This window comes from Nothobranchius furzeri, chromosome 1 (assembly GCF_043380555.1).
Source record: "Nothobranchius furzeri strain GRZ-AD chromosome 1, NfurGRZ-RIMD1, whole genome shotgun sequence".
Lineage (NCBI taxonomy): Eukaryota > Metazoa > Chordata > Actinopteri > Cyprinodontiformes > Nothobranchiidae > Nothobranchius > Nothobranchius furzeri.
Window position 1 is genome coordinate 103,181,925 of NC_091741.1, and position 26,221 is coordinate 103,208,145.

Here is a 26,221-nt window from a genome sequence, read left to right on the forward strand (position 1 = left end):
GATTGGCTGATAAGTGAGTCCCGCTGTGTTTAGAGCAAGCCCCCCACAATGCGGCTTTAAAATTGAGTCCAACCCGGAAGTACCACAAATTGCAGTTCCACTCTCATCCACTGGGGCTGGTATCAGAAGCAATCAAATCCTCATTGACTCCCATGTTAAAATTACCAATTTCACAGCAGAAATAAACATGTTTACAGCCTGGTACCAAAACATGTTTTTGTTTAAATTATCTAGGTTACACTCATGACAACTCTGAGGGGGGTGGATTTTTTTCTCACTCTTCTGTTTAAGTGTATTAAAAGCCTAAAATTCTGTATAATTAATGAGCATCAGACCCACGTGACCGCCGCCTCAGACCCACGTGACCGCAGAGCTAGCTCCGTGGAAAGGCCTCAGTAGAGCCTCGGCCTGGCTTGGAAACTGTTCCGGGATTTTGAGTCTCTGTGTTTGTGTATTCTTTTTTTTTTGCAATTGTTGGACAAAATGACTTGCTGTGGCATTAATTGCACTAATAGAGTGTCCAAGGAGTCTCCACTTCATTTTTTTCGGTAAGTAAAATTATATTTATGGATTTTAGGTCACTGCCGAGCTGAGCTTAGATTTTAACATGTACTGTTTAACCATGAAATTTAAATGCAATAGGGTAAAACCCAGTGCATTTAACATATTGCTGCACTTTAGAAAATGGGTTGAAATATAACATGATGGTGGAGCTGGGTTCCGACTATCGGCTTGTGGAGCTCTCGGGAGACCAATTTTTTCCACCCGGAATGCCGGCTGTTTCTCCCCGCAGCCCGGTCCATCTCTGTCTGATCGCGGCTTCTGTGTGCTGCTGCGGGCTGACGGCTGGTTCTCATGGCAAGCCAGAACCGCCAAAATACGCCACTTCTCCCCGCAGCTCGGCACATCTCTGTCTGATTGCGGCTTCTGTTTGCTGCGGCAGGCTGACGGCTTGTGGAGCTCTGGGATGGAAACCTTTCAACCTGGTTCTCCCCAGCGGCAGCTCTGCGCATCTCAGATCGCAGCGGCGCTTGTCTGCTGTGCGGCTGCCGGCTTGTGGAGGTCTCCGAGACCTCTGTGTTCCACCCGGTTTTACCCAGCGGTCAGCCCGGCGTATCTCTGACTCAGAAGCTCTGGTGTTGTGCACAGTTATCTCCGGTTGTAGCTAGGTTGCTACCTCCGTTAGCTTAGCTCCCACCTCCGCATTAGCTTTGGGTTAGCTTCAGGTTAGCTTGTAGCTAGTTCAACCGGGTGTCATCAGTTGATCCCAGCCTTACAGTCCCACCCTCAGCTCCTCCTCTCTTCCCTTTTATGGAATTGTCTGGGCTTGACGGAACCTGTGACACGGTCAAAATGGCGGTGCTGGCCACCTCCCATTTGGGATCAAAAACGTTATATTGGAGCCTATGGAAAGAAGATGTCCACGTATATTATGTTGATGGTTTAGAGACACAGTTGAAGGGCGTGTCATCGTGGAATGCGACCACTGGCGGCGTATGCAATTTGACGTGAGTGTCACCCACCCAGTTACCCACATCCTTCAGTCTGTAGATGTCCCCTTGAGACATAATTGGTAAGTTAATGATGAAAACTAGCTCCCTAGCAGCGGGATCGACCCGTAGTGGGATAGCACTGTCAAACGAGAAAGCCAAGTGAGTCTGAAGGGCAGTCACATCACCCTTTATAGCTCTATTAAGCGCGTTCCGGACCATGTCCAGGGACACGAGGTACGGAGGAATCTTCCCCATGAGAAGGGCGTCAACAAGAGCACTTACATCCCGACTGTAGTCGGACAGGCAAGTGGTCAGTATCTGAGTGTGTGCATAATCAACTGTAACAACGGAACACAATTCGTTCACCGCGGAAGTTGTTTTAAGCAGAATGTTGCTATGTGTGTTGAGTACTACCACAGAATTACATTCGGACATGCCCAGTTGCTTTGACGCACACTGTTGGTGAAGCACTTGCTTACGCAGGGACAGGAATTCCCTGTTGAGCTCATCGACGTCAAACCGTGTCGATCTTGACCGAGTTGACTGATGAGAATCCTAAATTAAAAAGAGATCCAATTGTAGTAGCAAATGACTTCTCCCTAACGTGGGTACCAGAAAGATCACTATTGGAAACCGTGACTTTCTGCGCCTGGAGTAGTATGTGAGAGACGTCAGCTTCAGAGTGCCACATCATCGTAGATGTCCAGATGGTACCGGTTTCCGAAAGGGTACCAAAGGCACTCAGGAGGTTGAAGAAGAAGAAGAAGAAGAAGAAGAAGAAGAAGAAAATATCATTTCTATAGCACCTCTCACGATAAAAATCACGAGGCGCTTCACAAAAACAAAAAATTTAAAAATTGTAAAAATATAAAAAAGCATTCAGAAAATGTTTAAAATATATTTAAAATGAGCAAGAATAAGCAATTGCAATTTAAAAGAAAAATGTTAAGAAAAAGAGAGAGAGTGAATAGGAAAGAGGGAAATCAGTGGATCCTGAGGAAGGTGGAATAGGTGGGGAGAGCAGAATAAAGAGAGTGGTTGAAGAAGGTCATACAAAAGCCAGCTTGAACAAGTGAGTCTTCTGCTGATTTTTAAAGGAGACCACTGAGTCCACTGATCTCAGGCTCAGGGGGAGAGAGTTCCAGAGTCTGGGGGCCACAGCTGCAGATGATCTGTCACCTTTGGTCTTTCGCCTGGTGCTGCACAACCAGTAGGCTTTGATCACTGGACCTCAGGGACCTGCTGGGAGTGTAGGGACTAAGAAGATCACCAATGTAAGATGGTGCTTGTCCATGTAAGGCCATATAGACCAGAACCAGGATCTTGAAATGAACCCTGAAGTTGACTGGCAGCCAGTGAAGCTGGAGGAGAAGCGGGGTGATGTGGGTGTATTTGGAGGACTTGGTCAGAAGCCTTGCACAGGCATTCTGAACCACCTGTAGACGGTTCAGGGAGGTTCTGCTCAGACACGTGAAAAGAGAGTTACAGTAGTCTAAGCGTGAGGAGATGAAGGTGTGGAGAACTGTCTCAAGTTCAGAGCGGGACAGAATAGGACTCAGCTTAGCAATGTTCCTGAGATGGAAGAAGGAAGAGCGAACAAGAGAACTGACATGAGAATCCAGGGTGAGAGCTGGGTCAAAGGTCACGCCAAGATTCCTGACAGAAGGTTTGGTGTGAGAAGCAAGCTGACCAAGAGAGTCTCTGACTTTGGGAACCAGCTTGTCTGGGGCACAGATGAGGATCTCAGACTTATCTTCATTCAGCTGTAGAAAGCTCCCAGCCATCCAGACTTTGATAGAGTCTAAGCAGGTGTGTAACAGCTGCAGTTTAGACATCTCATGGGGCTTAAAGGAGATGTACAGTTGGATGTCATCTGCATAAAGATGCAGGGTTTCCCTTACATAGGCGTAGCCGTGGCGGGCCGCCACGGCTGAAATCCCACCGCCACGCCTACAACATCCCAAGTTTTATTGATGTTTTTTTTTTTTTGCGCCGTTTACCGAAGAAGCAGCGGGAACTACTGTGTTGTTGCTTGTGATCACAGCCGGCAGGTAGCAAGGAGGAGGAGGCAGGGCAGGGTGGTTACAGCTATGAGCGTACGGATAAAGCATTTTTGACGAATACGAGCAAGAAACGAGTGTAAAACTCGTAAATATCTGTAATCGTGCTGAATGAAATCGTCATTGGGTAACTGACTGTCTTCACGCTCAGTGATTGGCCAGTCAGATAGAGCGCCCGCCCCTCCCTACACACAAAACTGCAGCCGGGAGCTCCGTCAGCTCGGCCCAGGCATCAACGCACACACACACAGACAGTAAAGCCGGGCGTACACTGTGCGACTTTTTCACTTTTTTGAGCAGATTTTCCACTCGTGCGAGAATCCACACGATCGGGGCGAGTTTTGCGCTGAGCGTCGTGTAGTGTACAGGGGGTTACGAGAGGCGATTAACACCACGTGACCAGCTACCGATCAGCAATCATGAGCTCGCACGGACTTCTGGAGTTTTTAATATTTATCTCGTTCCTCATGAGGGTTGAAGCGGCGCTGCGAGCGGCTGCGACCCAAAAAGTATCAGAACCGCTCACGGCGCATTCGCAATCCTGCATCAACTCCGCTCACCCGCTATTTCCCTAATAACACACGTTGTTCGTTTTTATTTCTACACGTTTTTTTTACTCACAAAGATTGTCAAGAAAGCGTGTTTGTCGTGTTCATGTCAAATTAAACTGATCACAAAACACAGATTTACTTTCTTTATTTCGTTTTCCTCATCCAACCCCCATAAATCCCTGTGTGTCCTCCTGCAGCACTCCCGAAGGACAACAGGTAAAACAAGACAAAAAAGTCTGACGTGTTGTGTAAAAACTGCTATTTTTAACATATTTTTAGGTCCGACGTGTTGCTACCAGACGTACAGTGAGCACATGACTCATGAGATCTACCCTGCGCTGAAGTCGTACAGTTTGAGCTGAAGCTGTGTTACGAGTGAAAAAGTCGCACAGTGTCCGCCCAGCTTATTATAATGTTCACTGTAATGCATCTTGATGTTCTTAACAAATAAATTAAATCAAAAATATTGGTCAATAAGGCCAAATATGTAAATTTGGGTTTCAGTCATTTTTATACTGGCTTAAAAATCCTTCATTAAGTCTACTAAGCAGGGGTGTAGAATGTTTTTAATAAGGCCAGTCCAGTAATGATCTTGGACCAAAATAAAGGGGACAGAAAGTCAAATAAAGGGGGCAAAAGAAGATGTTTTTCCAGACGCCAAGAAAAATTAAATGCCAAATCCACCCTGCAAAGTGTGTCACTGAGAGTTTAAAACAGAAATTATTCTTGTGCAAATATTGGTGTATTCACCTTTAATACTAGTTATTAAAATGCAGCAGTCGCTGGATTGGTGCAGTTCAAAGTGGAGTGCATCAAATAAAACAATATTAACATAAAGGTGAGACATGTCATAATCCCCCCCCCCGCCAACCCCACCTCCACCACAGCTGGAAAAATTCAAAGAGGAAACACTGAGATGGTAGGAGATTCCTTTGAAGGAGCTCAGAATGTGCTGAAGAGGAAGTAGATAGAGGAGCAAGAGTAGAGGCCCCAGCACAGAACCTTGTGGGACACCATGGGTAAGAGAGGTGGTGGAGGACCTATACTTGGAGACGGCCACAGAAAAGGAGCGCTCAGAGAGATAAGAGGAGAGAGGTTGAGTACACGCCATTTGAGGGTCAATCTTTACAAAAACCTTTTGTGTGAATAGACGGTAGTTAGTCATTAACAGGCCTAGGCGCTCCCTAAGCTTGACACCGGAAGAGGGCCAAGGTTCGTACAGTCGCGTTAGGGGAGGCTGTGGATGAGGCTTAGCCGCGTTGGACATCATGAAGACACACGTGAACAGCACAGGATACTTTGTCAGCCCTGAAACCTGAAATTTAGGACAATGTAGACCGTTGATAGGCGCGGAAGCAGCTTTTTGAGGACTTGGCGGGCGCTGGGGTGCGCTCTGGAGGGCCCTTGGTTGACATGTAGGTGCTGACTCCGATCGGAGTCAGCTGGTGGTGGTACCGGGCGGCCTTCAACCCCACCCCCTTCATTAGATGAGATGCCTACTGCAGGGCGCAAGGTCTCCTGTGCCGACTGTAGTGGTGTAGGATCAGTGATCAGTGATAGGTTAATTTGTTAAATCAAACACATGCTGATCTGGTGTAGAGAAGATCTGAAATTGATCATTGCAGGAACAGTATTCATTTTAAAGCCATTATTGATCAAAGCACAGATTACTCAAACATTTGATTTAAACATCATGTTCACTCAACACAAATGATTATTTCAACTTATAAGCTGTAAAGTCACGTAGGAACTTTGAGGAGGTTAACTTTAATTCCTAGTGAGGTTGTAGCAGTCTGACTGTTGCTTGAGCAAATATGTTATGGCTTCTTGTCTAATAACAAGAGCTATAGCAGAGTTCTGGCTTTGGAAGCCAGACAGATGTTATTTTCATGTCTGCAAGTGAAAGGTTACTTCCTGGTCAATTTGTCGGTGAAAATTTGACCTTTGACACCTTACAAAATGATTAATATTGTTTTTTCAGTAAAAGTTTAGTTATCTGTGATCTGCTAAACAAGAAAAAAAGAGCCTTCAAGGAGGGATACAGGGAATTATTGAGGAGTATACAGAAGCAACTGAAGATCAAGATCAGAGACAGCAAGGAGGCATACAGGAAGAAGCTGGAGAACACACTACAGAGGAACAATATCAGAGATGTCTGGTCAGGGATGAAGAAGATCACAGGCTTCAAGCAGAGGAAGGATTGCACAGATGGCAGCCTGGACACAGCCAATGAACTGAACAAGTTCTTCAATAGGTTCAGTTCAGGAACAGACCCAGCATCCTCCTCGCCTGTCCCCAGACAATCAGACATCCCATCCTACTCTGATCCAACATTTTCCTGTCACACGCCAGCTCTTTTGTCCTCTAACGCAGTCATGGACTCTTCTAGTTCTATAAATCTGTCTTCAATCAAGTCAGGAGATGCTGCTGCCCCATTTACCTCCCCCTCCCACCTATCTGTCTCTAGAAGTCAGGTGAAGAGGCAGCTGCAGAGACTGAACAGGAACAAGGCTGCAGGTCCAGATGGTGTCAGCCCCAGAGTACTGAAGGCCTGTGCAGAGCAGCTCTGTGGGATTCTGCAGCACCTCTTCAACCTCAGCCTGGCCCAGGAGAAGGTTCCAGTCCTGTGGAAGACATCCTGCCTTGTTCCAGTTCCAAAGAAAACTCGCCCATCAGTCAATGATGATTAAAGACTGGTTGCCCTGACATCCCACATCATGAAGGTCCTGGAGAGACTCCTGTTGGTCTACCTGAATAAGCAAACTAGAACATATCAGGACCCGCTGCATTTTGTTTATCACCATGGAGTTGGAGTTGAAGATGCCATCATCCAGCTGCTTCAACCAGCCCACTGTCATCTGGACAAAGCAGGCAGCACTGTCAGGGTCATGTTCTTTGATTTCTCCAGTGCATTTAACACAATCCAGCCTGATGTACTTTGCCAGAAACTCCAGAAGACACAGGTGGGGGCCTCAACTATCGCCTGGATTAAAGACTACCTGACAAACAGACCACAGTTTGTGAGGCTGAAGAACTGCATATCAAACCAGGCGATCAGTAACATTGGAGCACCACAGGGGACTGTTCTCTCACTAAGGCTGAAACGATTCCTCGAGTACCTCGAATAATTCGAGTACAAAAAATCCTCGAGTCAAATTCTCTGCCTCGAGGATTCGTTTAATTCATATTTAATTAATTTGTGGCTTTGCAGTCGCCCGTGGTCATGTTTCACCCGGACTGAAATAAGTGACGCACATGCCCACTGGACTGCACATGCGAGTAGCGAATGTAACTTAACTTTCACTTAAGCCATGGCGGACAACGTGGACCCCGGTGGAGTGCGAAAAAGACAGAAAATGTCAAGTTGTGGAACCATTTTTCACGTCGTAAGGCGGAAAACGTAGTCCAGTGTAAATACTGTAAAATGGATTAAGCCTACCACAACACCACATCCTCCATGCTGCTGCAGCACCTGTAAATGTCACTTCTGCAAGCGGACTCGGAGCCTCTACAAGATAATGCATTTTAGCCTGTATTTCTATATATTCTGCGGACACTGCGACTTTTTCGTTTGTAGCACTCAGTTTCAGCTCACACCGTACGTCTGGTAGCAACACGTCGGACTTAAATGTGCTAAAAAATAGCATTTTTACACAAAACGTCGGACTTTTTATTGTGTTATTGAGGGTTGTTGTCCCTCGGGATTGCTGCAGGAGGACATGGGTATTTATGAGAGGAAAACGAAAGAAAGTAAATAAATGTTTTGTGATCAGTATAATTTGACAAAACCACGGCAAACATGCTTTCTCGACAATCCTTGTTATTGTGTGAGAAAAAAAGTGTTGAAATTAAAACAGACGTGTGTTAATAGGGAAACAGCCGACGAGCTGTTTGCGCATGCACCGTGAGCGGTTCTGGTTCTGTTTGGGCCGCAGCCGCCCGCAGCGCTACTTCAACAGTTATCCTCCTAGTTTTTGTCTGGCTTGCAGGCTAGCAGATTCTTGCACGAGGGGAAAATCGGCTCAGGTTGTGTACTTATTTTTTGCACAGCCATTTGTTTACTGTGAAGTAAAGTTGAAGTGCTGAAGTTTTGAAAACTAATTTTGAATAAAACTTGAAGAATAACTGGCAATTGCTTGCTCATTTTAACAGGTCTTTCATAATTATAACATGCTATTTGATATAATGGTTTACAAATACAAAAGGGTAATTTATTAGAGTACTCGATTAATCGAAAAAAATATTCGATAGAGTACTCGATTACAAAAATATTCGATAGCTGCAGCCCTAACTCTCACCATTCCTTTTCACCCTGTACACCTCAGACTTCCAGTACAAATCAGAGACCTGTCATCTACAGATATACTCAGATGACTCTGCAGTTGTCGGGTGTATCAGAGATGGACTGGAAGCTGAGTACAGAGAGCTGGTGGAGCGCTTTGTGGCATGGTGTGGAAACAATCATCTGACCTTGAACGTGAACAAAACAAAGGAGATGATTTCTGACTTCAGAAGAAACAGAATCTCTGGTGGTTAGCTGGCTCATTTAACCCATGTCGTCTTGAAAAAATCGGAATCGGGTATCGATAGGAATCGGAATCGAAACGAGGAATCGGAATCGGAATCAGAATCAGAATCGGAATTGTTCAAAATCAAATGATGCCCAACCCTACTCATGACCATGTCGCTGTTCTCCTCATTCTAATTAAAAATAAATCAGTGGAGTCTCTGAAAAGCGGAGGAAAACATTTTATTTTCTTTGGATTTAGAGGAAAAACAGATCCAAATTGAAAACAGAGAGAAAGATGCTGAGAGATTACCGATGCCAATAACTGGCCAGGGCTACCTTCCTGACCTCATAATGATGGCAGCTCACAACAGCAAGGAGCTGGCAAAATGAGGACTAAGATGAAATCCAGAGGAACGTCTCATTAATCAAGTATCCGGCTCCACAACAAATTTATTCCACTGCTTAATGACCCAGAACCGAATAAACTGGAAAGCCCCCCCTTTCCCCCTCAAAACAGGGTAAGGAATGAGTGTAACAAAAAGAAAAAAAGCTTTTAATGCTGAGTTTCAAACTCTGATAGTGGGTGATTTTCATGTGAAGAATGTGAATTTAAATGGCAGAAACACCAGAACATACTGTTTTCCCAAGGACATGGTCGCTGATATGAGAGACAGATTGCCAACAACCCTTGCTCAACACCCAGCGGCTAATGAACTCATAATTCATGTTGGTGCAAATGGCATCAGGAAAAAACAATCAGACATGCTGGAGCTGGACTTTACTGCTTTGTTGATTGAAATCACTCAGCTCTCTGAAAACAAAAGTGTTTTTCAGTGGCCCGTTACCACTGGGCAGAAGACGTGTTGAAAGATTCAGTCGGACTTTAGTTATCAGTTCCTGGTCATCTTCTAATTGCAACAGAGAGAATGTTTGCGTCTTCGACCACTTCAACTTCTTCTGGGATTGCAGACACTTCTTATTGCCGAATGGGATTTGTTTTAAACAAATCTGAAGTAAAACTCTTCACATCCAACCTTTTACACATTCAGCGTGTTTCTTCTGCCTCCGCTACAAATGACACCAAAGAACAAGAGGAACATAATCAGGAGATCATAAAACTGCGTTCCAGCTATCATGGAGTACAACTTGCCTACCATGCCAAGGACAACAACTACCATGATGTTTCAAAACAACAAGATAACACACTTCAGCATTCCTGTAATCACACGAGAAAGCCCTCTCTTCTCTGCTCACTTCCACTGTGACCCCTAATCCATCTAGCAGACACCTGCCTCCATACGCCCCACAATTCACCCCAAGTGTAAGTGTAATCTACAGGCCTTCAGGGTCATGCACTCTTTTCCTAGAAAACTTCACTGAGCTTCTTTCTGTTATCACAACAGATTTTGCATATTTTCTCATAACCGGTGACTTTAATATTCATTTCAATGATGCTAATGACAAATCGGCAGAACAATTCCTTGGAGTGCTTCATCTTCAACTAAATGTCCATAATTAAACAGAGAGATGCATGCTCAACTTAATCTTAACCAAAGATTTGGATGTGTTAAACATTGCTGTTAACTCATTCACTGCCACTGACGACTAAAGTCGTCATTTGCATTTTTTTACTGTGTGGGTTATCAGAACGAGCCCCCGCGCTGAGACAACAAACATCTCAGCTCTGAAGCTGATCTTCATCCGCATACGTCACACGTCACATGATCAGGAAGCAGAAAATCCATGTGTTAGGAGATCGTTTTGGGACGTTCCTGTAAAAAAAGATGTGAGGCGCGTACCGGAAAAGCGTCTGCCGTTCACAATTCGACAACGGACTATGAAAGAACGGATAACGCTCGAAACGTGTGGATTCTTCCTGATGTAAGAGGTGAGTCTCCTCTTTGTTTTGGTTGTTTTGGCGTCGACATCGGGCTAGCGCGCAACGTTCTGTGACTCTTAAAACTGTAAAAACGGTGAGAAACGCTGGCAGCGAAGGCCTTTAGCGATCAGGAAACGGCTGGCAGTGAATGAGTTAAGGATGCGGGTCTACCTGACTCCTTCTGGGTTGTTTCTGAGATATCGGTTTCACCTGCTACACATCACGCCTCAGCTGTTCTCAAAAAAAGGTACCTGGGTGATCAAACTGCATCAGTTTTTATAGAAGGCATGAATATGTCAACAAGGCTAACAACCAGCTGCACTGATTCACTTACAAATTACTTCAACTGCAAAACTCTTGAAGTCCTTGACACCATTGCAGCTGAAGAGGTTAAACTTATCTCTGGCAAACAAAACAACTTCATGGATGTTCACTAAATTAGTTACTACTCAGAAAAGAAAATGCAGGAAAGCTGAGCGTCAATTCAGAAAAAGTAACCTACAGATAACTATAAACCTTTAAAATGCAGCTTCACATTTACAATTTTGAATTAAATAAGGCAAGACAAGCCTTTTTCTCCAGAGTTATTAGTGATAATATTAACAATTCCTGTGTTCTGTTTGCTACTGTTGAGAGGTTAACTAATCTCCCAATACAGACCTGATTTAATATCCCAAACTAAGTGTAATGAGTTTGCATCCTTTTTTAATGAGAAAATCATAAATTGGGCTGGGACAATAATCAATAAATCAATTACTGGTACCATAGATGAAAATTTACTCAATAATTTTTCCAGCCTCGATATATTGGTCGTTGTTAGACATGTGACCTGCATATCAACCACATCCCCTTTGTGCCATTTTAGGTGTATTACTCAGTTGCTAGGGGAAGCTGCAGCTGAAGTTGAAGCAGAACAAGCATCAACAAGATGGATAAAAAGAACAAGGATGAACACATCCCTCACAGGAATAAAACTGTGAAGGAGGCTAAAGATCAGTATTTTCAGAAATTGTCTACAAATAATAATGTAGATCTCTACAACCTCAAAAGGAAACAAACAGAGCTTGGGCGTTTCATTTCTGCCAAAATTAAATCACTTGAGTAAGTTAAATAAAAGTTTAACTGTTTGCATTTTAAAGGGTGTACTTGCATTATTATGATATATTAACTAGGGGTGGGAGCTGATTAAAAAAAATGTATTCAATTAATTAGAGGCTTTGTAATTAATTCATTTTAATTAATCGCATTTGCATCGTTTGGGAAAATGTGCCCTTAAAGCAATTTTTTAATGAAAAATAATGAGGCAGAGAATCAAACATTAAACATGGTTATTATTACTGTAAACTAAAACTTTTTAATTTCTAAAAAAAAAATGCTTTTAATTATTCAAATGTCACTGTGTGATATGAAACGAGACCCAAATGAACTTAAATGTATAACTGCAAATAGAAAATATCTGCAAATGGTTCCTGAGCCTTTATATTGTCTCTGTCTAGTTGAATGATTGAAATTAATGGACTTTGCACCAGATTAAAATTTTTCGAGTTTCACTTGTTTGTATAATTGGGTGTTTTTATTAGCATTTCTATTTCTCATAATGTAGTAAAAATAAAAACACATATAAATAAAAATCCTTTAAAACAACAGTGGAACAAGCACAAATATGATCTAGGACTTAAATTTACTAACTTCTAACACCAGAGCAGGCATGACATATTCTGAGAATGATCAAGAACACCAACTAGGTCCAGTTGGATGACTGGAGAATCAATCAATCAATCAAACTTTATTTGTATAGCATTTTTCATATACAAAAAATACAGCTCAAAGTGCTTTACAGGTTAAAATCACCCCATATGACTCATAATCCCCTCATTTCCCCAAAAATATAAAAATAATTATGACGGTTGCACCCCCACCCCCCCACCCCCAACCCATTTGCTAAGGAACACGCACACACCCACACGAACAACAAAAGCACACATGCACACACACAAAACTTTAAACTTATAAATAAATAATGAATTCATAAATAAAATATCATAAGTAAACACTAGGTCGAGTTCTGATGGGTTAGGTAACGGATGACACGCCATCAGGTGAACCATCTGCCTTGGTAGTAGTTGATCGACGACAGCAGCAAAGGCACCAGCCCAGGGCTCCCAGGGAGGTAGGGCAAAAGTCCCCAGCATCTAAGCACTCCCCAAGGTGGTGGGCCCTGGCCGCCACAGTCGACCACCACCCCCGAGGCAGAGGGCCCCACAGAGGAAAACACTGGCACAAACAAATAAGTAACATAAAAAATAATAACAGCTAATATGGATAGTAAAATAACTACAAAAGTGATTAAAAGATAGAAAAACACTAAGACATAAATGTCTAATCAAACTAAACTATAAATAATAAAATAAAAATTAAACAAGAAATGCAGCTAAAAACAGTTATCAATTAAAAGCTATGGTAAAAAGGTGAGTCTTAAGTCTGCTCTTAAAAACATGAACATTCTCTATGACCCTGAGGTCCTGTTCCAGAGAAGAGGAATTGGAAGGACGCCTCGCCATGGGCATGTTTTGGAATCACAAGAAGACGGCTGCCAGAGGAGCGTAGAGGTTGCGAGGGTTTGTAAGGTTCCGAAAGATAAGAAGGCATCTGACTATAAACCAAGAATTCACCCTTTATTTCATCACTTGCAGAAAGAGGCAGTAGACTTGAGGATCTTGGTTCTACTTTTTCTTTCTATTCCACTTGTATGGTGGAAAGCAGAAAATTTAGGTCGTTTTTGGTTTTCTTTGATGGCCAGACTTCTTCACTTGACTCTCTTCCAGGCACCTTTGATTCAAATCCTTCATTTTCATTGCCCATTTTCCTTACCTCATCCAAGAGACTTTTGCTTCACATCATCTTTTAAAGACACAAAACTGTTTTTAAATCGTGGATCAAGGTAGGTTGCAGTGTTCAAATGAATTTGCAGCTGTGGGTCATCAAATTGGTTCTGAAGATACTCTTGTATCTTCTCCTTCATCTCTTGGGCAAAAGTAGATTCACTTTGATTGTAACTGAGACTCTAAAATATCTTCCAGAGTAACGGCAACACTGAGGAGAGAGTAGTGTTTTTCCCCACTAAGTGCATCAATAAAAAAACTGAGTGGCTCAAGAATTGCTTTTATTGTTTATAAAACTGTAATGTCTGAGTCTTTTGACATCAAATACCAATTTTCCTCTCTTCAGTCAGGACAGCACAGACAGCTTGCTGCTGTTCCAAGAAGAGTTACACCATATTGTATGAAAAATTCCTGCAAGTGGGTTCATCATGAATGAGTTTGTGGTCTGGAACGGACAAATCCTGTTGTTTCATGGTCAGCTGGGGTGAAAGTTCTGGCAACCTTCCAAAAGCAGAAATTGTTTTTCGAAGCCTTGACAGCAGCAGACACCCGCTTTATTTCTAATGCCTTATTTACAGCAAGGTGGAGATTATGTCCAAAACAAGAAATCCAGGTGTAGTCCTCAAAGGCTTTCTTGTTGTTGACATTTTTGCAATGTCAAATTTCCAGTCTTCAAGTTTTTCTAACAAAGGATTCCTTTAAACTTTCAGCAGTGTGATGGGTGTTGAGACCGCCCATGGTTTGGTAATGTACTGCAGAGTTACAGACATTAAAGTGTCTGCAGCTGTACTTGTCCAAAGATCTGTGGTGGCGCTGTAAAATGGGTTCTCTGTGAGATTCTGCATTATGATCTCTCTGATCTAATTGTAGATAAGATAACCTTTATTAGTCCCACAAGTGGGAAATTTGTTTTGTTTACAGCCAAAGTAAAAGTAAAAGTAAAAGTTATGCAGCAGAGGGAGAAAACACTAAAATACAATAAGTTCGATCGTAATGAGATAAAATAAACTCAATACAATAGATAATTTATACCTTAAGAATGGAGTAAAAAATAACCATACTATATACAGCTTAGAAATACAGAGTACACTTCATCCAACAGATTTGTTGTAGAGTCTGACAGCAGTGGGGAGGAAAGACCTCCGGAATCCCTCTGTCCCACACCTTGGGTGCCGCAGTCTCCCACTAATGGGCTCGACACACGGGAGGCGACAAACGACCGCGATCAGCAAAATTTGTCGCTGTTGCGTTTATTACCTGTCACACGGGAGGCGACCCGCGGCAGCGGCCAGCTGCAAAGCCGTCTACGCGTTCTGTTCCATGGCGAAATCGAAACTTCCGTTGTTTTGTTTGGCTGTGTCACGTTGGAGGGAATTAAGGTTATTTAAGCGGTTCAGAGTTAATAAAGTGGTAGATATGATGTTTCACAAGGTGCTGCTAGAATTATGTGAAATCTTACTTCTGATTTTACTATATAAAACATAATAATAATCAACTTCTCCTTCATGTTTGCTCGGAGATGTGTGGAGCATTATGTCCGCTCATTGGTCAGTGAATGAAACCTCCGTTGATTGGTCCTCGTCCGAGCGACAGCGATGAAAAGTTGAAAATGTTTCAACTTTCTGGGATCACGTCGCTGGGTCGTCCGTGCACGTGCCGTGCACGAGTGCAAAATTTCACACGCACGTTTTTCGCATTTCGCTTAGTAGGAGAGAGACCCGTGATTATCGCTTTGTCGCGCATGTCTCATTGAAAATGAATGGAGGAGAGGCGGTGTCGCCTCCCGTGTGTCGAGCCCATTAAGGAGCTGCTCATAGCTGTCAAAGTCACCTGCATGGGATGGGAGATATTATCCAACGGGGATGACAGTTTAGCTGTCATTCTCCTGTCACTCACCACCTCCACAGGGTCCAGGGGGCATCCTAGAACAGAACTGGCCCTGCGGATCAGTCTGTTTAGCCTTTTCCTATCCCCCGCAGAGATGCTGCTGCCCCAGCAGACCACACCATAAAAGATGGTTGAGGCCACCACAGAGTCATAAAAGGTCTTCAGGAGAGGGCCCACAACTCCAAATGACGTCAGTCTCCGTAGTAGGTACAGCCTACTCTGCCCTTTTCTGTACAGGGCATCTGAATTATGAGTCCAGTCCAGTTTATTGTTCAAATAGACCCCAAGGTACCTGTAACTGTCCACAGTCTCAATGTCCATGTCCTGTATGCTCAATGGTTGAAGTAGGGCTGCTCGATTATGGCAAAAATAATAATCACGATTATGGTGACTGAAATTGAGATCACGATTATTTAGGACGATTTTTCTATTCATGTTGATTTTATTTGTTTTTATTCAGTCATAAAATTGCTCAGGGCACAATCAGGACAAACATAAGAAACAAGATAATCACTAAAATAACTCCTGATTCCCAGTATAAAAAGGCCAATATACTTATAGCTCATAGTCTATGACCCAAGGGCTATAGACCTTGGTTTAACTCATTTAAGTCTAACCAGTACAGACCCAAATACCAATATCTTGCAAATACTGACAGCAAGAATTATACAGTGGCATTTATAACAAATAAACGCAAATAAATTGATGTTCACAAAATATTGCACAACATTAATTGAGTCGTGTCAAGGTGCTGTAGGAGAGTGAACTAGCACCGTGTCCTCAGAGAGATTAGTTATTATTTATCAGCGTAAGGAACTTATTTCTATCTATTTCTACCTTATTTATAAACTATATATTTACAAGTCCATCAGTTAATGTAATAATTGTCCCAACCACAGCTGCACCCCCCAACCCGGTCTCACAGCAATCGGGGCAAGCTGCACGTGTTTAGAAGAAGAAATTATCATTTCTATAACGCCTCTCAAGATAAAAATCACGAGGCACTTCGTTTAGCACGCCGCACGTGCACATTTAGCCGTTTTTAGCAACTCATGAGCCCGTAGGTACGGTGTGTGTGTCACTCACTCAGTTTGTCCTTCAGAACCGAGGGAAGAATGGTATTGAAGGCACTGGAGAAGTCAAAAAACCTGATCCTCACAGTATTCCCAACAGTCTCCAGGTGAGTGAGCGAGCGATGCAGGAGGTGGATGACCGCATCATCAGCACCAATGCCAGTTTGATAGGCAAACTGAAGCGGGTCCAGTGAAGAGCCCACTAGGCGCCGAACCAGAACCAGAACCAACCGCTCCAGTCTTCATCAGATGGGATGTTAGAGCCAACGGCCTGTAGCTGTTAAAATCCTTGGGGCGTGAAGTCTTTGGCACCGGAACTACACAAGATGTTTTCCAGAGCTTTGGGACTCTTCCCAGCCTCAGACTCAGGTTGAAAAGGTGCCAGATTACCTCACACAGTTGGTCCGCGCAGGACCTGACCACCCATGCGCGTAGATGCGGGTAATCTTAATGTACATAAAAAAGTATCAACTTGGACGCTGGTATTTTGGGTTGAACTGATGGAGCATTTGCTGGAATCCACATTTTTGAACTGTATAAATAGGCACTTGATCCATACGTATTAGGGCTGCAACAAACGATTATTTGGATAATCGATTAATCGGATGGGGTCTCGACACGATTAATCGATTAATCGGATTACATGGGGAAATTTTTTAAAACTGCTAGGGAAACGTTATTTCTCTCCTTTCTTCACTTTATTTAACACAACATTATTAGAAAACAGTTCAATATCAGAAAAACAACATGCCATCACCTAAATTGTCTTATAAGGTGTATAGACAGAGACCCTAAGCTACATCTATCTGTGACCTAAAATGCTTGGTCCAAGTTAAACAGCTTGAGGGCAATTCTCATCTGTTTTGTTTGATCTCATCTGTTGACATTTATTTTAAATGTAATTAAACATAGGCTGTGAATTAATCAAAATTGATCACTATTTCCAAAAATGACTGAAAAAATACCAAATAAAACAAAAGTAAATGAATGCCATCCTAATTGTGATGATGCCCTGGGCAACTGCCATAAAGTCACATCAAGAAATGCTGCTGATCATTCCAATGATCCCAAATAGACTCACATTAGGCCACATGAAAGCAACTGAACCCAAAAATATATTAACCAGTATATAACTGCACTCTCACACAACACGCCTGCAGTAACAGTTAGGACTCCTCCCTCCCTTTTAAAAGCGTTTTTGCTTCCGAGGACATTGTGGTTGTAAAACCACACGCTAGTGGTCTGGCCCCGGTGTGATCAACCAGTTTCTGCGGGAATGTGACGGCGGAACCAGGGCCAGATTAACACTTTGTTGTACCCTGGGCAACAATATTCAAGGGCTCCATCATCACGACCCGAGGATCACCATAATGTGGTCACATACAGAATATTTTACTGTAATATGCAGTAAATATACTCAATACTTGAATGCCTGACAACACGTAACCCGCCCAGAGTAACCTTTGACCCACCTCGTGTGGACTGACCAATGAGGAGAGGGTCTTAACTTGAGGCCCTCTCTTCATTGGTCAGTCTGCATGAGACTGACTCTCAACTGACGTTCAGTCGTAGGCAGCGAAGCGTCTCTGTGCAGCGCAAAAGCCCGGGTGGACAGTTTGTTTAATATAGGGTGACCATATTTCCATTTCCAAACAAGAGGACAGGTGATCTGTGCCTATGACGTCACTCTATGGCAACACCACACAAACCATGTTGGGACCCATTTTTTGTAAGAACTAAATTAATATCAGATTCTGCCAATAAAAGGGCTCTAAAACAATTCATATGTAAATATTTAGCATATTTATTGCAAAATCTCATTTTTATGCTTTAGTGCTGCAACAAGGTTTTATTAATAATAAATTATTATACCTTTTGTTTTACTACAGCATCGGTAAGCTTCTTGTGCACAGATTATTAAGGATGCTTGTTTCAGCTGGGAGATTAGACGATAGGATCAATGAAAAAATAAGTTGTCACACACTCCATGGAAACTTTCAGAGAATCCACAAATAGTGGCTTTCAAATAGTTTTGTTACTTTTTGCAAGTTTAGAAAAGAAGCAGATGAGACAGCATGTCTGATAATTTAGCTTTTCATCTGATAATATTAGAACATGTCAGTAATGTCTGAGGGGATTTTATAAACACTGTATAACTAACACTCCTGGAGAGGGTATGAATTACACAGAGGTTTCTGGGGAGCCCAGTTATGGGGGGTGGGGGTGGGTGGGGTCATTTTACCTTGGCCCCCCAAAATGTCTTGAAACGGCCCTGGGTGTGTGACTGAGTTTTGAAGGTGATCTGAATTGTATCAGATGTATAAATATGACATGTGTATAACTTGTTTTTTACTGGTAAAAACGTGTAGTGGAGATAAATCTACCTACATTTTACTTTTCAACACTTTGTTTTGTTTTCTTGTTTTTATTTAACTATTTTCCTGTCCTGTCTGTCTCTCATCTTCCTGCATCTCCTCATAATTCTCCAGAAAATCTGTTGCCTGGATTCTTACCTTTTCACCTCATCAGTTACTTTTGAGCAGATCAAAGGGATCTCCTGACCGCAAAGCGCAGAGCACGTTTTCGATGCTGTGTGAGGTGACATCACCACAGCACAGGTGATGAGCTCCGCAGTAGCGCGCTTCAGGCACAAATAAGACAGAAAATAGAGAACATGTGCAGACAAGAACGATCGTGTGCTAATTATAGTTTTTTGGTTGCGCCACTTTGAGAATGGACCGTGCGCTGGAAGCAGCTGCCTGGATCGCTGCGCAACAATGCGGAACCGGTTCGCAGCAGCGCAAGTCTGCAGGCTCTCCCTCGCGCTGATCAGCCGGTACCGGCTCTCCCTCGCGCTGATCTGCGGCTCTCCCTCGCGCTGATCTGCGGCTCTCCCTCGCGCTGATCTGCGGCTCTCCCTCGCGCTGATCTGCCGGCTCTCCCTCGCGCTGATCTGCGGCTCTCCCTCGCGCTGATCTGCCGGCTCTCCCTCGCGCTGATCTGACTTGCTCTGGTCTGCGCGCAACGGCGGGCGGGAAAGGGGGGTGGGGGGTGGGGGGCGGCTTTTGGAAGAGTTGTGCGACACAACGAATCGATGACGCAATTCGTTGCCAACGCTTTTAGTAATCGATTTTCATCGAATTTGTCGATTCGTTGTTGCAGCCCTAATACGTATGAAAAGCTTCTCCAACTGTTGGCTGTTTATGAGTTTGCTATGGTGTTCTATGGTCTTCCTCAGCTTGTTGCAGGTGTAAAATGGAAATTCTAAAAAATATTCTTAAAGAATAAAAGTCAAACAATAGACGTACCTGCTTGAACTGTCTTATCAGGTCCAGATGTCGGTCTTTCAGGTGTTTTATTAAGTTAGATGTGTTTCCTCCTTTTAAGAGAAAACTTCAATGGCATTGTTTGCAAATGGGGTTCTGCTTGTCAATAATGTTCCCCTCTTTATCAGCCTCAAATCAAAAGTACTTCCACTTTGTTTTGTGAAAAACTTTCTAGAAGTTGATCAGTGTTTGTGTTTTCAATGTCAATTTGGGTGGTAGATGTGGTTTTAAAATGATAGTTGTACCCACTTGACTCCTTGATATGGAACGTGTTGGGGCATGGGCATGGGAAGCATGGCCGTTCTGAAGAACATGTGTTTGGAGAACATTCACAATAGCTGGTTTATGCATCTTCCCCATGCAGGGTTTGCCAACTATAACCCAGCCTAAATCGAAATGCTGTGCATAGGGGATGTTGTGTGAACCACTGATTTTCTCTCTGGCTTTGTGTACCTGTATAATGTCTCTTCCTAAGAGCAATAGAATAGGGACTTGAGCTACAGGAGGTACTTTATCAGCTACCTTCTGTAAGTGTGGAAATGTCATAGCAACATATAGATAAGGAATCTCTTTTCTGTCGTCTGGAATCATGTCGCATTCAATCAGTTTTGGGAGTGAGAGCATTACTCTACCGTTTACTGACGCAATGAGAAAATTAAATGCTGTTCTGCCAACGTTACCTGACATTCCTGAGTAAGTTCTGAGTTTAAAGGTGTGCCTTAATATTAAAAGGTTTAAAAAACTGAGACTTGTTACTAGGTTCATCAAGAACCACGTACATTTTCTCTTGCTTGTTATATTTTGCCAGATGGATAGTTAAACAAAACTTATTTTTGAGCAGAAATGTGAGCTTTCTGCATCACCACAGATGTCTGTCCATTAAGTACCAACTGAGACATTTGAACTATCCGGTGTCTCCAAACCATCTTTTTTATCAGCTTCAGTATTCTCAGCTGGAGCAGGGGGTGGACCTGGATGCAGTTATGAAACATGTCTGTTTCCTGCAGTCTTGTGCTAAATGCTGAGTAGAGCCACAGCACCTAAAACAGATTATATTTTCTTTTAAAATGACTTACGCTCATCTATCAGTTTTGCACTAAAGCTTTTGCATTTCTTAAAAGGTATAGCTTAGAATCTTGTTCTTCCGGGTGGATGATCTGAACCCTTGGTCCACATTACTGTCGATCATTCTGGTAAAGCTTTCACGCAGGCGGTCGTCGTACAGACTCGTTCCTGGGTTAATTTTCACTTCCTGTGCATGCACATTCAGTTTAAGTGCAGGGCGATATCCCTTGAATCATTGCCGTTGTCACTGGGTTCTCTTGAAAATGGCTGAGAATTGCCAGAAAAAAAGTTTCTTTGAAGTCTATGATAAGAAGAGAAAGACCTACAAAGTTAGAAATAAGATCAGGTTTTTTTTAGGAGACGGCCTCAGACCATTGCCTTCTATTGACCATCATAAAACTGAAAGAATACAAATTAGAGATCAGCCAACTAGCCTAGCAAACTGACCTGTCACATGCTAACATTAAGTTAACACAAATAAAATGTTCATAACATCATGAAATATACAAATTATTACACTGTTTACACACAAAAATTAAAAAGATAATCCTTATTTTGCTAACTAATACTTACAGACATATCTTGTCAAAAGCAACAACAATCAGAAACTGGTAACTGCTCAACACGGCTCATTTGCTGCTCTTAATGTTCAGCCACCTTCTAATTTTCTGCCGCGTTTTTTCTGCTTGTACTTTAAGTATTTTTCAGAGCAACTAAAACAATACGACATGCAGCCACTAGAAGGAGCTGTAGGCCAACTTACAAGCCCACTATAGATTACAAAAGGCAGAATAAGTGGTTTTAGAAACATCTTCAGCACCCATCAAACCTACCCTCGAAATAATGAATGGTGGATAGGTAGGGAGAAAAAGCTTGAATGTAGGGGTGGGGTAGCGATTGTTTGCCCTTATGTTGTAATAGTGGCAAAAATCCCCACATGAACGTCACTGCCCCTCTGCTTTGTGCGCCATGTGTAATGAGGACGCCCATGTGCTGTAACACCTGCGTACAATGCCTAAGCGTTCCATGTTAGCAAATCTGCATGAGCAACAGCCAACTTTGCTGGGTCCTAGTGGAGTGTGCGAACACTGGGGGTCCAGATATGGGAACAAAATGTTCAACACTGCTTAGCGATTGAGCTAGAGAAGGTAGGCACAGTCAGAGTGGGGAATTCTGATAACAACCACTGGAAACATCGCTAGCGGAATGAATGTGCGCATGCATTACTGGTCCAGCCCCCATGTAACACAAGGCATGGGAATAAAATAAACAGCATTGACCACATGTCTTCTAGCCATATCAACCAGAAGATTATGAGCACAGAGAAAATCAGCACCTAAAACAGGACTTGAACCTGCAGCCACAGTCAAGTTCCACTGAAAGTCACATTCATCAAGGCACACAGTGTGGGCTGCAGCCAAGTGAGGCGCACAGCCCTCTGCTAACCCATTGGCCATGGTCGGGGGGATAAAGTTCCTCTGCATGCCAAAATCCACCAAGAACTGTTTTCTCGATCTTGAGTCTTTAATGAACAGCAACTTATTTTTGTCGCTAACAGTTGACCTGTGGTGTAAAACTACATACAGGGAGGTAACGCCAGGCTTTGGTGCCAAAATGCTGGTGGTAGAAACAAAGCCCAGCTCCCCGACATCCACAGCTGGTAATCCCAGCCACCATTAAACACTCTGTTGGTGTCATGGAGCAGCCTGTAGGTTGAGTTCCATCTAAGGGGTCACCAGTACTACCGCCTGGTTTGTGAAGGTCCTGGTAGCCAAAAAGATCCTATCCGTTGAGAAACTGGGGATCATGCTGCAAAAAACCCGGGAGCTTAACTGCAACGGCAGAAACCTGCTGGGCCGACACTGGGGCAGCTGCCTTGTCGTTTGCAGACGTTAATTCATGGGGTCACCAAAGTGGAGGAATGCAAGGATGACACAAGTTACGTCTGATCACATCATTTATTCACTCCAAGTGAATTAGTGCAACACATCACAACAAACAAAAGGAACACAAATCATGCCTCTTCCCACACATGACATCCTGTCTTTTGGGTGTGAGTGAAGCCTCCTGGTGGTCTGCCACTAACCATTATTATTTATCAGCCTGAGGAACTGCAGTTGTGGCATGAGAATGCGTGAAAACAGTCAAATGTGTGTCTTACACTCATCAAGTGAGAATTTGCAGTCCTGATAAAACATACTGTAAATCCACTTTAGATTCGGCTTGCGGTGTCTTGAATTTAATTAGCATGTAAAACATTTTTTAGCGAGTGAGATCCACAGACAAAGGTTTATGATTGGTCAGTTGATATCATACAGCACTTCATTCCCTTTCATAATGTTTTGCTAAACTGCAGGAAATATTGAAGGCAAAGTTCTACAGAAAGTAGCCAAGAGATATTAAAAATGTTAGTAAGTTGGTAGCTAGGTGCTTTACTTCTCTGGAGTCCGTGGTATAATTAGCCGTTTTGACTAACTTTAGTGTTCGCTTTTATATTTCACTCTATATTTTATTTTTTATGCCTTGTTTGGCATCATTCTTTTCAGCAAAACCTCACCTATGTGAATTTTAAGTAATTTCTACATTTTGTCATACAAACTGAACCTAAACAAAAAAAGACATATTTATTGCAGTGAAAACCAAAAACAGTTGTAACTAACCATTTTCAGCACTCAGAATAAAACTATAGGGTGTCAGAAAAACAAAACAAAATACGTAAAATGTAGTAAACAACTTCCAAAAATGTCCAGCAGAAGACAAGATCAGGTTTAGCAAGCCACAACATTATGTACGTATATTTACATTTACATTGTATACATATACTTACAAAGAAGGCGTCATGACAAGAAGCCACAGTTTATGTGTGCCAAGCCTCAAAGTAACACACAGGGGAACATTAGTGGCTTTACAAATCCAGTGGATGTCCTTCCTGACTTTGTCCACCAGGAAGCAGCAATGAGCACACTCCCTGAAGCAGACAGCCTTCCCTGCCTGCTAAGAATGGGTTCCGTGTTCGGTACTTTTTGAGGCACTAACCAAACTCCGTGGCAATGACCAAGGACCAATTCACGTCACATGAAACAGTGACTTGTTTTTGTACCTTTTGCCTCTTACACACTAGCATTCAGTGCTGGATTTCCCAAGATAGACAGCAGCGCATGCGCAAGAGCGTTATGTAATCAGTCGCTGTGGGCGAGATGTAAACACAGCAAGCAGCATGGTAGAAAGAAGTGCAATTAATACCACAGCAAGACATTTTGTCCAACAATTGCACAAATAATATCCAAAAAGAATACACAAACGCTACAACTACTGGTCTAAGTTCAGAGACTCTAAATCGCGGAACAGTTTTCAGGCGAGACCGAGGCTCTACTGAGGCATTTCCACGGAGCTAGCTCTGTGGTCACGTGGGTCTGATGCTCATTAATTATACAGAATTTTAGGCTTTTAATACACTTAAGCAGAAGAGTGAGAAAAAAATCCCCCCCCCCCCCCCCCCCCAGAGTTGTCATGAGTGTAAACTAGATAATTTAAACCAAAAACATGTTTTGGAACCAGGCTGTAAACATGTTTATTTCTGCTGTGAAATTGGTATTTTTAACATGGGAGTCAATGAGGATTTGCTCGCTTCTGACACCAGCCCCCAGCGGATGAGGGTGGAACTGCAAATTATTTCACTTCCGCATTGGCCTCAATTTTAGACCAGCATTGTGGGGGCTTGGCTATCATCATCTAAATCTGCTCCAGCAGGTAAATAAACTGTTAAGATAACTTTAGCTTTATACTCTAGCTTCCGTTGCAACCAGCTAATGGTGCGTTTGCTTTCTCCTTGGTACTCAGGAATTCCGACTTCCGAGTAGGAGAAATCAACAGTTTGAAAATGAACGACCAAAGTTCAAAACTCAGATCGTAATTGTGATTAAAATTAGATCAATTGTGCATAGTAATTTACATAAAATGCACACAACATGTGCCCTGTTTGTTCAGACCACTCACCCATTCTATGTAATTTTAATTTACTGTGCCTGCCGGCTGTAATATCCTCTCATGTGAGATGTTGTTGTGTATTAAAAGCAGTTAAAATTGCTGAGTTCTGTGAGATTTTACTGGGGAAAAGCTATTTTCAATGCCATTTAGCACTGAGGAGCTTAACCTCCATTTTGACATGATCTACACTAATATTCTGGATGAGATTGCACCTTTTAGGATCAGGAAACCAAGGCACAGGGCAGAAATTTGGCTCTCAGGCCTGCAACAGTCTGCAGGAGGGCAAAAAGAAAATAGAAATAGGGCAGACTCCAAGTCTTGTGAACTATACTGTACAGATGTTATGGCCACCAGCATGGCCTCTTCAGAAGCAAGAGCCAAGATCCCCCAGCCCCAGTGATCAGCCAGACTCCTCCTCTCCTCCAGGCTGCTGAGGAGCACAGATGAGCCGAATCCCTGTAATGAGCCACACTTGGGATAAAAGGCTGTGCCATCCAGCAGTCTAGGAGGCAGAAGTGCAGGGGTTCTGCTGTCCTCCAGACCTCATCTTGGTTTTAAACTCCTTTTTGTTTTTGTGATGAGTTTTGACTGTAATGGTTTTGACTGCAAGAGTGATGACTTTTAAAATAATTTTAGAACTCTGAGACGATTCAATGGGATCTTTTGGTATGACCACCTAATGGTCTCATTGAGGGTAATTCCCTCTTAGATGTCAACTCATGTTGACTGAGATATGATCTTTGTGATGTTAGATTTTGTTGTTTTAAAGGTCAACTCTGTTCTGGTTTTAAGACTTTTATCATCTTTGTGGATTTTAAAGCACCTTCTAGTTTTGCTAAACCTTTTAACAAGTTTTAACCAGGTGTTTTAATTGTTAAGTTGTCTTTTAATGTTAATCTTTTTGAGAGTTTTATGTTTAATAATGCTCATCATCTGTTTGCACGCTTGTTTTTAAACCTTTTGACAATTAAACACATTTTAAATCCACTGTCATGTTTCTTATGTTACCCTCTGACAATATGAACGTTTATTCAACCCGTGACTGAAGAAATACAAAGATGCGCAGCAAGTCTTTTATTCATGTATGGAAATGAGAAATGTGGATTTAGAGGTGATGATCGCATGAAGAGGTGGAGGAGAATGAGAGACAATTTTGTTCGGGTTACAAAAAGTCTCTGAAATGCATTAAAACAATGTAAACCCAATAGTAAATATATGTGACTGTAAAACATTTCCGTCAATGCATATGCATCACTCCACACTCAAACTGACAGAGGAGTATAAATTAGGCTAAACTCTCATGATCCGTGCGCTTTCTTTTAAGGCAGTGATTTTTCTGACTCTGGTACTTTGCCCCAACAGTTAAAACCTGCAAGGAATTCCTTAATTTTTTCATTGATATAGTTGCAACTATTTGAGCTGCTATTGAGAATTCTAATTCCCCTCCTGTTTCTGCGGTCCCAGTGTCGCTCTGGGCCACACTGACAACATGTATAAAACTACAGCCC

The 26,221-nt window shown here is 42.7% G+C and overlaps 1 protein-coding gene across 3 annotated transcripts in view; it reads right to left on the minus strand.

Annotated features, from left to right (window-relative positions):
- pdlim7 (PDZ and LIM domain 7) overlaps window positions 1–26,221 on the minus strand; it is a 138,211-nt gene that overhangs the window by 75,147 nt on the left and 36,843 nt on the right. The window lies entirely within an intron of this gene.